The following is a 15,435-nucleotide window of genomic DNA, read 5'->3' as shown; positions in this document are numbered from 1 at the left end:
TTTGTTTTGCAATTGAGATATATTGACAGTGATGTTCTCTCTACATTTTTTTTATTGAGGGGGGAGGGGCAGAGGGACAGGGAGAGAAAAACTAAAGCAGGCTCCACACCCAGCACAAGGCCTGATGCAGGGCTGAATCTCACCACCCTGAGATCGTGACCTGAGCCAAAATCAAGAGTCAGACACTTAAGAGACATTTTTTTTTTTTTTTTTGCTTCTGAATAGAAAACATTTTTATGTGACTGAATGACCGTGTTGCAATAACTATAAGATTGAGTAAAAATCATGGAGTTTAGTGTGGTACATCATATACAGCAAAGTTATTTCTACCCACATTTAAACATATGCATCCCTGTTTTGGTATTGAATGATAATGAGTCATAACTGGAAGTCTAGCGGTAGGGTCTAAAAATGTACCTATTTCACAATTTTTTTTTTTCTTCCCAGCAGCTTGGCTCTGCCTCACTTCCAAGAAGACAAATACCAGGTTGGGCAGCAATGTTATATCCTCACCTTTCCACCTCAAGGTAGGTATATTTTTGACTGTCATTCAAATTAGATTATGTGTCATTAAGAAAATAATACTTGTTTTTTATATGAATATAATGGCTTTATGGCTCAGTTTTTTCCTCCCTCCTTTAAAAAAAACTCTTAGTGTAAGGTTTGCACATAGAATTCTGGATATAGTAAAGCTTTTGAAAACGTTTATTTTCTACCCTACTAACCATCTTCCCTGCAGATGTAGAATTTATAACTGTACTTCTTCAAATTTCTGAGCTTCTGTTCTTACTGTGTCTTTTAACACACTTGGAAAAATTATTAGTCATTTCCTATGTATTTTACATAATCTAATACATTTGGTGAACTCTGAAGGATCAACAATCTAAATGGGAAAGAAGGCAAATTAATAGAAGAATACATGTGTTTAAGGAGTATAGGTAGATCTCTCATTACAATAATTTTCTTTAATGATTGTCAATAAAGTTCTGAAATTGTATCTGTAGTATTAATAAGGAAAACAAAAGATCATGTACAGTCATCAGAGATCTTTCTCTTAACTTTTTTTTCAAAAGGATCATAACAATTCTATGACTGACAGGTAGTTTTTTGACATTCTTTGAAATTTTTTCATTCCTACTATAAGATTTAGCCCGTAGTCTTCTATGATCCTCCTCTTTCTCATCCCCGCTCCCTTCCCTTTCTCTTTCTCTCTCTCTCTCTCTTCTCATCTATTCTTGGCTGTTCCTAGATTGTGCCTTCAGTTTTCTCATTGCACAGTGAAAATGTGCACTCTCCCCATAGTATAAGGTTGTTATAAGGATTACATTTTGTGCACTCAAAATGCTTCACATAGTGCATCAATACTTGATAGAAGTGACCGTCATCTGGAGTTTTTTTAAGATTTTTATTTATTTATTTATTTGACAGAGAGAGAGAGAGCATGCACACGCACGCATGCATGAGAGAGAGAGAGAGTGAGCATGAATGGGGGAGAGGGGCAGAAGAAGAGGGAGAAGCAGACTCCCCGCTGAGCAGGGAGCCTGATGTGGGGCTTGATTTCAGGACCCTGCAATCATAACCTGAGCTGAAGGCAGACACTTAACCAACTGAGCCCCCCAGGTGCCCCTGGAGTAATTTTATTGACAGTAGTGCTCTTTGAACTCCAGGAACTTAGCGTCTGGTCCTCAATAAATGATGATTAAACTGAACTGGGGATGCCTGGGTGGCTCAGTTGGTTAAGTGGCTGCCTTCGGCTCAGGTCATGATCCCAGGGTCCTGGGATTGAGCCCCGCATCGGGCTCCCTGCTCAGCGGGGAGTCTGCTTCTCCCTCTCCCTCTGCCTGCCTCTCTGCCTACTTGTACTATCTCTCTATCTCTCTGTCAAATAAATAAATAAAATCTCAAAAAAAAAAACTGAACTGTTTAACACATCTTGTTAAACCAATCTATTGAACCACTGCTGTAGCGAACAGACCCTCATTCTTGATTACTGCAAACTCTGGTATTTTGCTTTTTATTAAGCATCATTGCCTGGTAAAAAGTTCTGGTAAAAAAAAAAAAAACTACCTTTCCAGCCTTATCTGACACTGATTTTTCTTAGGTATTGTTTCCATTAAAATAAATTATTATTCATTTGTTTTCCCTCTCTTATATTTTTATCTATCTATCTATCTATCATCTATTTTTCTATCTGTCCTTCTAGCTGTCTATCTAGCTGACTGTCTTTCTGTCCTTCTAGCTGTCTATCTGTCTGTCTATCATCTATCTATCTATCTAATTGTCTAACCTATCTATGCAGTCAATCGATATTCTTTTTTTTTTACTCTATGTAGAATGTCCCCTTTATCTGACAAATCAGAAATATCTTTGGAGACATAATTGTCATGTTTTCTGATTTTATTTTGGTATTTTTTGCTTACTTCCCTCCCTCCACCAGATATAGTTAGTTTCCTTCTCTGTGTGCTCATTCAATTTTGTCTATGCTTTGATTTAAACACTTACCATATTCTCTTAAATTTAGTGTTAACCTTTGTTACTTTCTTTAGACATCGAACTCTTCTAAGGTAATTCTTGTACCTAGTCATTGAAACACTGTCCAACACCTAGTAAAATGTCTAATACATAGTAAGTGATCACTTAAAAATGTTTGCTAGATTATCTTAATCTTCCAGACTCAAAACTTTGGAATTTAGTTTACTTTTTTGCCCTTCCTTTCTAATTATTCCAAGTTTTGGTCTCTCCTTTCCATTCTCAATTGCAAAATTCTGTCTGAAAACACACACACACACACAAATGTTATCTAACCTTTTCAATATTATCTATAGATTAGATTTCTAAACTGCAGAAAAAATATTTCTTTCGTGGCTTCATAATACACATGTAACATCCTCTATCTGCAATTTGTTATATTTATGTACCTGGTGTACTTGCTTTTCTGTTGTTTGAAATAAGGAATGGGGTATGTAACATATATTTGCAAAACTGCAAATACTTAAAGCAGCTATTACTTGCCAAAAAGGATAAATGACTGTAATCCTTCTCAAACCTTTCTTGCTGGAGAGACCACATTGACATTGCTAGAATCCTCCTTTACCATTCACTTCCCCCAGCCCACATCTTACAGACTGGGACAAATGGCACCATGGCATCTCCATATTCTAGCAGATCATACTGTCACAGTTTTGGCCTATAATAGCAAATCGTATTTAATTTATAATAAATGTGTGATTTTTTTTTTAAATGGTGCAATTTAAAAGTACTTTAGGAATAATTCTATTACTTGATTAACTTTAGTATTCTAGTGGCAGTACTTTCATCATAAAGTAATTAAGCGGAAAGATTAAATGGCTCTCACTGGCCAAATACTGACAATTTGAGCATCAAAAAGAATAACACTGTTTTATGCATAACACAATGAATATAAAAGAATCTAGAATTCAATAACAGTACTAAAATAGTGTTGAGGGCTGGCAGAAAAAAAGTTCTTTTGTATAAAGTACAAATTAATAAATTAAGAAGGAATGGTAGAAAAAGGAAGTCACATGGCAGCTCCCATTGAAATAATTAATTCAGATGAGGCTCTTCAATGGATACCAGAATTACTGGGTAAACGGTTGTTGAGGAACAAGTTATTTCCATAGTCTCAAAGTATTGCCCCACAGATTATTTTTTTATTGTAAGAGGATAAGATTTAAAATTAGTTCCTTTACATTGGAGAAATTTATGGGCTCACCAAAGGATTAAACTTTGATAACACGAACCCTGTGTCAAGCTGACATCATGCTCCTACTGAAAAGCACAGAGAAGACACAAGGCACGTATGTAGCAATGAGGCCAGTAGTGGTGAAAAAACAAGCAAATGCAAGTTAAGAAACATTTTGCAAAACCATTAGCCTAGATTTTTTTAAATGTCAGCGTTGGGAAGAAAATAAACAGAAAAATGGGTGCTGGGAGACTATTGTAGTTTAAAGAGTCATGGCAGCTAAATTCAATTTTGTAATCCTTGATTGAATCTTGTATCCAGAAACAGAAAAGCATTTATGAAATAATTAAGGGACAATTTGTGATATTTGAATATGAAATTTATATTACATAATTGAATTGTACAATGCTATATTTCTCGAGGTGATAATGCATTTATGTATTTCGATTATGTGGAGAATATCCTTGTTATTGAGACATACAAATGTAATATTTAAGGGTAAAATGTCAAGGTGTCTGCAAGTGATACAAATGGTAAGACACATATATGTATGATACACACACACACACACATATATACACACCCACACATGCACACACACACACATATACCTCTTTATGTATATACAGTGAGAAAATTAAAGCACTTTTGTGTTTATAGCAGTTTTATTAATAATTGCTAATGCTCGGAAGCAACCTAAATATCCTTCTGTAGGTGAATGGATAAATAAACTGTGATATATCCAGACAATGGAATATTATTCCATGCTATAAAGAAATGAGCTATCAAGCCATGAAAGATAGGAAGGAGCCTTAAATGAATAATGCTAAGTGAAAGAAACCAATTTGCAAATGCTACATAGTGTATGATTCCAAATATATGACATTCTGGAAAAGGCAAAATGATGGAGACAATAAAAAGATTAATTTTTGCCAGGAGTTAGTGGGAAGAGAGGGATGAATAAACAGAGCATCGATAATTTTTAGGGCAGTGGAATTTTATATGATACTATAATGATGGACACATGTCATGATACATTTGCTAAAACCCATATAACACCAAGAGTGAACCCTAATGTAAACTATTGATTTGGGTGATAAAACTGTGTCCAGTTAGGTTCCTCAATCACAATAAATGTGCCATCTCTGCTTCAGGATGGATATAGTGGGGAAGGCTGTGTGATGGGGGTGGGGATATATGGAAACCATGTACTTTCTGTCCAATTTTGTTGTGAACCTAAAACTGCTCTAAAAATAAAGTTTAAAAGAAAAAAAATACCTAAAGTAACTATTTTTCCCATAACATCATAGGCCATTAAAAATAATTTTTATTTTTGCTAGTCTGAGATGTGACTAAACAGTCTCATTTTTCTTTACATGTTTTAAAATTATTACTAAGGTTGACTAATAGGTTTGCCATTTGTATTTCCTCACTTGTTAATTGCCAATGCATTTCTTTTGTCCCTTTTTATTCTAATGACCTATAAAGACTATGTAGTAGTGATAGGTTACCCTCTTCCATATTCAATATTTGTCTGGTTTGTTATCTTTTAACTTTCATCATCATATTTTTTATCATAAGAAGTTTTAATATATAGTCAAGTCTGTCTTTCTGTCTCACATCAAGATTACAGAAATATCTACCTGTGTCTTCTTTAAGCACTTTTGTGGTTTGAATCTATTTGGAATTCTACATATGTTTCTAAACTGAGATATAATAAATTTCTTATTTTTCCAAATTGAGATACCATTTTTTGAATAAATGTTTACCATAATTTAATTTGTCAAATTTCATATAAATGACTTTTTTTTTTTTTTTTCTGGATTCTCAGAAAGGAACAGACATATGGAATATTTCTCAGACCTAAAATTCCTTTCCAATAAAGTTTCCATTATGCAGTGTTTTTATTTTTATTTTTTTCTGCCAGGATGTTTGCAAAATTCTTCAACATTAGACATTTCAGTAGAAAATAGATGTTTATTATTTTAAATTAATATTTTCTGCAAGCCTATCATAATTTAAATATCATCACTGTCATCATCATAATGATGAGCACAAACATGTATTAAACACTTTTAATATGCCAAAACTTTGGCTAAGCCATTTACAAATATCTCATTTGATCCTCAGGACAACTTGATGTTTACATGTTAGAAAAGTGAAGCTTTGAGGACTCTAATAACTTGCCCAAAGCCAACATGAGTCAGGACTCAGCACAATTCTCTAGCTCAAAACCCCATTTCTTAATCATTATGTAATATTAAGCCTTTTTGATCTGCAGATTCGGGTCCTTTTTCAGTCAGTGGTTTTATTTTCATTATGTTTTTGAACATTCTATTTGATTTGTTGTATTCCCTTTTTTGGAGGCATCCATCATTTACAGATTAGATTTCTTTTTGTCCTTTCCTCTCTCTCTTGACTTTCACATTCTTTTTGTGTTTCTGTTAACATTCTGGGATTTTTTTTTAACTTGTGTTTCTCTTAATGTCATAAATTTGGCTTTTCAGGCTTTACTATTTAGGAATTCAATTTGAATACTTACATAGTATTAATTTATAATATTATGTGTTTGGACAGTCAAGATTTAAACACTATATTATAATTGATTTTTAAATAACAGAATATACCTCAAGTGATAGAATAAAACTAGAGCCTAGATTAATGTGGTAGGAAATGATATTCACAGATGGATTGTATGTATTTAATAATCGCAGAAGTAAAATAAAATTAATATATCAGACAAGGAAAGGACGCAATTCAACAGCATATGAATGATTGGGTTATTTTTAAATAATTGTGTGATTAATTAAAAATTATATATCTATAATCTTGAAAATCAGAGAACCAAATTGAAAAGGCATTGCATTCGGAGATCTTAAATACAGCTCCTCATAATGTGACTTGAACAAATATCTTAGCCTTTCTGAATGTGTTTCATTATATATAAAATGGGAAAATTAGTATCTTCCCTATAATTATGTTTTAAAAATAAATAATGCTTCTAAGAAATTTTAAGCCGGGAAATAATGTAAAATATATACCACAGTATATTATAACTATTATTATTTTGATATAAAAATTATCATCTTTAGTTGTCAGGGCTTAGAAGAACTACAATTCTTTACCTAGCTATTTCAATTTGTCATTGTTGCAAGAGACCAAGAATGTGCTAACTATGTCATATCTCTATAGAAGGAGCTATAACCAGTATTTTTCCTTTGAAATGTGTACGCCCCAATAATAGATGCTTCTCTCAAATTGTAGGCACATTAACAAATGCCATTTCAGATATGCAAATGCTCAAGGGCATGTTTCTGAATAGATACTGTACTGCCGTAAAGATAAATAGCAAGAAATGAGAATGTGATCGCTGGGATTTCATCCAATGAGGTCTGCCATTTCAGCAGCATAGGGTGTACACTGAACTTGACTTGGTGGCAGTTAGCAGTAGCAGATCATGAATGTAGACAGATTTATGCAGGGTGACCTTCATGACTCAATGCGCTTGGGAGCTTTGTGTTTTCCACAGGGGTTACTAACGGGACATTCCATTGACAACCACAATGAGTGTTCTACCTCCCTGGCATTTTTAGAGCACATCTTTATGCATCAGAAAACCCCAGCCTTGCACAGGGCTGCTTTCTAAAGAGACACGCTACTGGATGAATTTTGCAAAGGACACAGTTCATCTGCATTCTTGTCAATTAGCTAGCCATAACCTCCAAGTTTTTTTTTTTTTCCTTCAGTATTTTGCTACTTCACTGCCATGATGCACATCCAAACCTGTGATAAAAGTGATTAAATCGATGTTAGGCTCAAAGGGGATAGGATCTGTGATAGCTGTTGGTAGGGGGTTTTAGAACAACATTTGATCTCAGAATCAAAGGGCACTGAGGTGCTACAATAATGACAAAGCATATCCAAATAGCTTCATTTTGCTCATGGAAAGTGTTACCATCCAAGTAGATTAGTGAAGTTCAGTAGGCATATTGCATCTAGACTTCAATAAGATATTTATTAAGCTGAATATTAGTTCCGTTTTTGGAAAAGTTGGAATAATTCCAGTGTCCTAGAAGCAAGCTAATAGTTGAATTGATCTCAGTTGTGAAGCAGGTAGCCAAAGATGTGCCCCCAGACTCTACCCTGTTCTTGTCTTACTCCTATTGATTTATTGGATGATATTATAAAAATATTCTTAGCAAATTTACAGAATGGGAAAATGTTCAATTATAATTGTGTTTCAAAAGATTTCTGTGTGCTGAAACAGTGATCTAAAGCTAACATGGTAATATTTAACAGCAAAAACAATTATGTCTGTTAGAGAAATTAGGATACTTCGTTTAGGGAAGAAGAAGAATTTCAAGTAGAGGAAGGCTAATTAAAAAATATTCAGGGTGCCTGGGTGGCTTAGTTGATTAAGTGTCCAACTCTTGATTTCAGCCCAGGTCCTGATCTCAGGGTCTTAGGATTGAGCCCTGCATTGGGCTCTGGCCTGAGCATGGAGCCTGCTCAAGATTCTCTCTCTCTCTCCCTCTGCCTTTCCCCTTAGTCACTCACACACACGTATTTGTGTGTGTGTGTGTGTGTGTGCACGCTCTCTCTCAAAATAAATAAATAAATCTTAAAAAAAAAAAAAAAAAGGAAAGAGTTTTCCAAAGAAAGAGGAGGTTGCTTCAGCGTATGCAGAGTATGCCTTGATTGGTGATATCCCAGCACACGGTGGAGGATACTTGGGATTCTCTGAGAGAATGGAGAGCCTTTAAACTGTGCCTTAATTCTGAGCATCTATGCTTTATATAACTGTTGAACTCAGTTGTTTTAAGCTAGTTTAAAAGTTGCTTTAATCCCTGTCTTTTCCTTTTAAAGTCCACTATGAAAATTTCAAAATGTGTTTAATTTAATTTTATTAAAAAAAATTCATTTATTTATTTGACAGAGAGCAGGAGAGAGGGCGAGAGAAAGCACAAGCAGGGGGAGCAGCAGAGGGAGAGGGAGAGGCAGGCTCCTCACTGAGCAGAGAGCCCAGTGTAGGGCTCTGTCCCCAAGATCCTGAGATCATGCCTGAGCAAAGGCAGATGCTCAACCAACTGAGCCACCCAGGTGCCCCAAAATGTGTTTAATTTTAAATAGGGGATCACTGTGTTTGAAGGTGTTATCAATCCTTCTCACCTAGCATTGAAAATGAGACCAGACACATCTCATTTAACATTTCACTATTTTTTTTTTTTTAAGATTTTATTTATTTGAGAGAGAGTAAGCCAGAGAGAGAGCACGAGGGGGGAGGAGCAGAGGGAGAGGGAGAAGCAGATTCCCCACTGAGCAGGGAGCCCGATGCGGGGCTTGATCCCGGGACTCCAGGATCATGTCCTGAGCCGAAGGCAGACGCTTAACCGACTGAGCCACCCAGGTGCCCCAACATTTCACTATTTTTAAAATCAAGAACAGTGCTTGTTTCCATACGATTCTATCCCCTCACTATCACCATTGAACCTAATGTAGAGTAAAAAACAATTACAAGAGGAGGACACAAAGTTATTTTTAAATATAATTTTCCTGGTTCCAATTGCAGTGATCATTTATTCAAGTAAGTTCCAGTGTTATATGCTACGATAGCATACCAAACTTTATCATTAATAATACTCAGTATTAAAATTTTTGACCAGTGTCTGTCTTTCCTCCTAAAACCTTTTTTTTTTTTTTTTTTTTAAGTATCCCTAGCACTTGGCACAGTAGCTTTCCAATTTTTTGGTTAAATGGATATATTTCACATGCCCTTTTGCATCTAATTTTGTTTGTCCATCAGTCTTTGTTTGTCTCCCATCTCTTAGCATTTGTAAATAGAACCCCCCTCCTTAATATTAATTTGAGCAAATGCTATATTTGCCTATAGCATTTCAAATACTTGCCAAACACTTTAAGGATATGTCTTTAAATCATAAGAGTCCCTGTAATCGCTTAAATTGTTTTTTAATCATATGGAATGTGTTCACCTCTATTGATCTTTCACATTCATGAGTTCTTAACAATTTCTAAAATCTTTAAAAATGTGTTTATTTTTTCTTTGATCTGAACATTTTGCACCAGTAGAACATTGCGATTGCTCATAACATATGATAAAATACACTTTTGCAAGGTCTCCAAATAAATTACTTTATTGATCTGATGTGTGAATCCATATTTGTCATAATTTTAAATTTATTTCCTCTTACGATACTCCTATGTTTTAAGTCTTTATAGAAGCTGAGTTTTTACTACTTCAAAATAAGAAATACGTTTGACTCAATATTTTAATGATTTCCACAGAAAATTATGTCTATTTCAAAATGCTTTCTACATACTTACAACAACTGAATGCATTATATTTTCTTATGTAATGGATTTGAGATAGCCATACAGTTAGCAGAATTCTAAGATGGACCTCAGGATTCACTGTTTCCTGGTGAACATGCCCTGAATAATCCCCACGTTTTTTGAATATGATGAATTTTACTCCCATAATTAGGATATGTTATAGGTTAGAAGGGATTTTGCAGATATAATTAAGTTCCCTATCAGTTGACCTTATGGGAGAGAGGTTAATTCAGTAGGCCTGAGCTAATCACAGAATTCCTTTCAAAGCAGAGCGTCTTCCAGGCAGGTGGTAGAAGATGTAGAAGTGATGGGCTGTAGGTGTCCTGAAAGAAAGCAAACATTCATGTTGTGAATTGCTTCTGGTGACCACACGGTAAAGCACTGCAGGCAGCGTGGAGGAGCTGAAAGCTAACCTTAGCCAACTGCTAGAAGGATAACAGGGCCTCACTCCTAAACTGGCGAGGAAATGAAGTCTGCCAACAACCAGTGAACTTGCAAGACAATCCTGAGCTGAGATGAGAACTGTAACTCAAGTCAACATTTTGATTTCAGCTCCTGAGACCCAGAGCAGAGAATCGAGCCACAGCAGGTCCAGACTTAGGACCTACAGAACCTCTGAGGTAATAAATTTGTGTTGACTGAAGCTGCTCCATTTGTGCTATTTTGTTACACAGAAATAGTAACCTTATAAAACTCAGGAAATTTGGGGGCGCTTGGGTGGCTCAGTCGGTTAAGCGTCTGCCTTTGGCTCAGGTCATGATCTCAGGGTCCTGGGATCGAGTCCCGTGTCAGGCTCTCTGCTCTGCGGAGAGCCTGTTTCTCCCTCTCCCTCTGCTGCTCCCCCTGCTCTTCTCTCTCTCTCTGTGTCAAATAAATAAATAAAATGTTTAAAAAAAAAAAAAACTCAGGAAATTTGTCATTTGAAATTCACCAGAACTGAGCATCAAAGAAAAGCTTCCCAAAGTTTCTCCTGAAGGAAACATCAAGGAATGTACAAGTTTCAGGTTCAGTAGACATCATCTAATCTAATCCAGTTAAGGTAACTGACAGTCAGAGTAAATGCCTTTCCTTAAATCATCCATAAACATAATCAAGACTGGAAACAACATTCCATGACTCCAAAAGCAATGCTCTTTCCACAGTCCTCAGCTAATGCATTTATTCATGATTGGAAAAGGGGTGCTAATGGGAATCATGGGTATATTATTTTATTTTTAATAGGTAATGTATCTCTAAAATATCCTGTAGCTATTCTTCCTTCCTTCCTTCTTTCTTTCTCTTCTTTCTTCTTCCCTTCCTTTCTTCTTCCTCCCTCCCATCCAATCAGAGTTCACCCATTTCATTTGGTTGTCGTAGCTCTGTATTACCTTTTAATTCAGAACAGGCTCCTTTTTTTTTTTTTTTTTTTTTACTATTACATTGACTTTTTGAAGACTCAAGGCCAGTTGTTTCATAGTATATCTCACATTCTGGGTGTAACTGTTTATTTGTATTCCTTTTAAATATTTTCTGCATGTCTTATAAATATAAGGAAGTTAGGTCTATAGGTGTTATTAGATCCAGTAAAACATTTGGCAAGAATACTTTATGTGGCTGTTGTGAACTCCATAGAGCATCTCATCAGAGATGCTATAAGAATATCCCCTTATTAAAGATGCTAAGCCACTTTATGTGGCTGTTGTGAACTCCATAGAGCATCTCATCAGAGATGCTATAAGAATATCCCCTTATTAAAGATGCTAAGTTTGAACTCTTGATTAAGATAGTAAATGTCATTCTCTTCCCATGTAAAGGTGCATTCTTTTGTTTGTATTAGTGAGTATTATGGGGGGGGGTGACATGTGACTATCCTATTACTCAACAACATTTTGCCCAAAACTTTTAGCATCCATAGGTGAGCCTTGCTGAATAGATTATTATATAGAGGTTGAATTAGTTTTTGTTTCTGCCATAACAAAATACCACAAATTTAGTGACTTAAGACAACGTAAATTTGTTATCTTACTGTTCTGAAAGTCAGAAGTCAGCACAGAACTCACTGGAATAACATGTATTCCTTAGCAGGGCTGAATTACTTTTTGGATGCTCTAGGGGAGAATCTGTTTTCTCAACTTTTTCCAACTTCTAAGGGCTACCCTCATTCCTTGGCTCATCAGCCTCTTGCTCCATCTGCAAAATTAGTGACAACAGGTTAAGTCCTTTTTACATTATGTCTCTCTGACCCTCTTCCCATAGTCACATCTCCCAGTGACCACAGGTAGTAAAGGTTCTCTGCTTTTTCATGTGATCAGACTGTGTTCATCCAGATAATACCAGAAAATCTCACTATCTGTGGGTTCTTAATTTAATTACATCTGTAAAGTCTCTTTTGCCACGTAAGGTAACATGTTCAAGGACTCCACAGATTAGGATCTAGACATATTTGGGAGGCCCTATTTTTGCCTCCAGGGGGATTACAAAATGTTGAGTAAAAAAAAAAATTCTATCATTACTTGTACTTATGGTACCTGGCATTCTTATGTAAGGAAATACAGTCCCCTCCTCTATGGATTCAAAGATTATTTACATTTTAATGTGTTATAATCAATTCTTTAATTTTCCTTTTTGATGCATACATTGACTCAAATTATTGTTTCCAAAGATATGCTAACAATTTGATATTCACAATCCTGAGAAATAGATAAAAACAGTTATTTGTTTCTTTAAGAAATACTTATTGTTACCTTGCCCTATGCACCAGGTACTGTCCTACTTAAAATTTCCATACATGCATTGAACATTTATGATATTCTTGCTACTAATCATTTTGTGTGCATTAACTCACACAATACTTATAATCACCAACGAGGTGAACTCTCCCCATGTCACAGATGAGGAACTAGAACAACAGAACAACATTATACAGAGTGATGGGATTCAAACCCATAAGTACTGACTTAAGGACTCACGCAGTCATGTACCAGCATCAGGGGTTCTTTTTTTTTTTTTTTTAAAGATTTTATTTATTTATTTGACAGAGAGAGATAGCGAGAGCAGGAACACAAGCAGGGGAAGTGGGAGAGGGAGAAGCAGGCTTCCTGCCGAACAGGGAGCCTGATGCGGGGCTTGATCCCAGGACCCTGGGATCATGACCTGAGCCGAAGGCAGACGCTTAATGACTGAGCCACCCAGGCGCCCAGCATCAGGGGTTCTTAATTAGGGGCTCATAGAACACTATAGTTGAGTTTCAAATTTCCAGGAGAGAAAGGGTCTATAGTTTATATCAATTTCTCAAAAGAAATGTGAAAACTAAAGAAGATCTGGGTTCCATTGTTGTGCTGGGGGCTAGGGATTCATTGCTGATTAGGATAGATGGGAGTAATTCCAATTCTCCTGTGGGTTTTTTTTTTTAATTGAAATGTAGTTGAAATGTAATGTTAAATTAGTTTCAGGTGTATGACATAGTGATTTTCCAGTTCTCCTGGCTTCTTATCCAGAATAAGTAGCCAAGCTCTTCTGTGCCTAACAAGGGCCTTTTCCCTTTATGTTCTTTTATCTGGCCAATAAATACGAATCTGCTGCATGAGTATTAAAATGTTACATACCATATCCTTTATTGAATCTGTGAGATCTATCATTAGTTTCCCCTATTAATGGATATTTAATAGTTTTTTCCCTAAGTTTTGCTACCTGCATGCAATCATGAATTTCTAGTATATGCTTTTTGCTAAATGTTTACATTAGTATATCATTTTATTAATTGTAACAACTTTGTTATTATTAATTTTTAAAGATTTTATTCATTCATTTCTCAGAGAGAGCACACAAGCAGAGGGAGTGGCAGGCAGAGGGAGAAGCAGACTCCCTGCTGAGCAAGGAGCCCAATATGGGGCTCGATCCCAGGACCCTGGGATCATGACCAGAGCTGAAGGCAGACACTTAACCAACTGAGACACCCAAGTGTCCCTGATTATAACAACTTTAAAAAATATATTAAATAATTTAGTCTAATTTAGTCTATAGGATTTTTTTTGCCATTTTTCTCTCTCAAATTTGTTTGTAATAAATTTATTATAATTATAACTTATGAGGAATTGATTTCTATGTCCATTTTTGTTATTTATATTTAGTATTTTATAACACAGTCAGGAAGTATATTTTGCATATGTCTTCATTTTTGGGATTCAGTAGCGTTTTTTCTGTGTTTTCCTCTTTTTCTTTAGAGAGTGTGTGTATATGAGTGCTCATGGAATATGTATATTTAGTATAAATATATACATATACTCTCTCTATATATATATTATATAATGTATATACATATAATTCCACATCTTCCTTATCCATTCATCAGAGGATGGATACTTGAGCTATCCCCATTATTTGGCTACTGAGGTAGATAATGCTGCTCTAAACATCAGGGTGCATGTATCCCTTTGAATTAATATTTTTGTATCCTTTGGGTAAATACCTAGTATTGTGATTGCTGGGTCATAGGGTAGCTCTATTTTTAACTTTTTGAGGAACCTCCATACTGTTTTCCAGAGTGGCTGCACCAGTTTGCCTTCCCACCAACAGTGCAAGAGGGTTCCCCTTTCTCCACATCCTCACCAACACCTGTTGTTTCTTGTCTTGTTGATTTTAGCCATTCTGATAGGTGTGAAGTGATATCTCATTGTAGTTTGATTTGCATTTCCCTGATCAGGTAGTATTCAATACCTGAATGCATAGTGAAATGTGTTGTGTCAACTATTATATAACTTGTTCTGAAATTACTCTGTAATTAGCTTGTCATTTACATGCTTCTCCTTTTCTTCCTCCCCATTTTTTTTTTTCTGCTGAGTTTTTTAATGTTGGCATTGGTATCATCCTGCTTTATCCTCTTTATTCATTTTAAGTGAAGAAACCCATCAGAACTCATTCTTTGCTCAAGAATAATGTTAGTGCTATGAGTGGTCTTTTAAAATATTGCTCTTGATATTTTACCATGTCCCTTCTCCCTTGGCTCCCTCTCTCAGAGGTGTCACTTGGTCCTTTAGGAATTAACTTTTAGGTATACAAATTGCTGGTTTAGATACCTTCTTAATCATTTATTTGATTGAGTAATATAGAGAAGGAGCTGAGGGTACCGTTAGATGTTGTCATCAAGCAATTTCTCTTTAAGTTTATTGACTACTCTGATCTGGAGGCTTCTCTTATTTTTACACTTTTTTGATTGATAGGGAGTTGAACACTCAGATGAAAGTTCAGATCTGTGTAGACATGCAGATATTTCTCTTATGTTATTTGTGTCAGAAACTACAGTGTAGAGTTTCCCATCTACCATGGGTTTTTCTTTTTGGAAGAAAATCAGCTCAAACAAAATAATGTGACTTGCCTGGGATGTCTATATATTAACAATCTCT

General features: G+C 35.5%; 1 long non-coding RNA gene across 1 annotated transcript in view; it reads left to right on the top strand.

The window, feature by feature from the left end:
• Window positions 1-450: 450 nt before the first annotated feature.
• Window positions 451-15,435, top strand: part of LOC116639521 — a 41,921-nt gene continuing 26,936 nt past the window's right edge. Inside the window, exons 1-2 of the long non-coding RNA XR_004300861.1 lie at window positions 451-527; window positions 10,607-10,674. This is a non-coding gene — a long non-coding RNA (uncharacterized LOC116639521). The remainder of the gene's footprint in view (window positions 528-10,606; window positions 10,675-15,435) is intronic.

This window comes from Phoca vitulina, unplaced genomic scaffold (genome assembly GCF_004348235.1).
Source record: "Phoca vitulina isolate PV1807 unplaced genomic scaffold, GSC_HSeal_1.0 scaffold18, whole genome shotgun sequence".
Classification (NCBI taxonomy): Eukaryota; Metazoa; Chordata; class Mammalia; order Carnivora; family Phocidae; genus Phoca; species Phoca vitulina.
The sequence above is the reverse complement of the archived record's forward strand: the minus strand, read 5'-3'. Positions and strand labels throughout refer to the sequence as shown.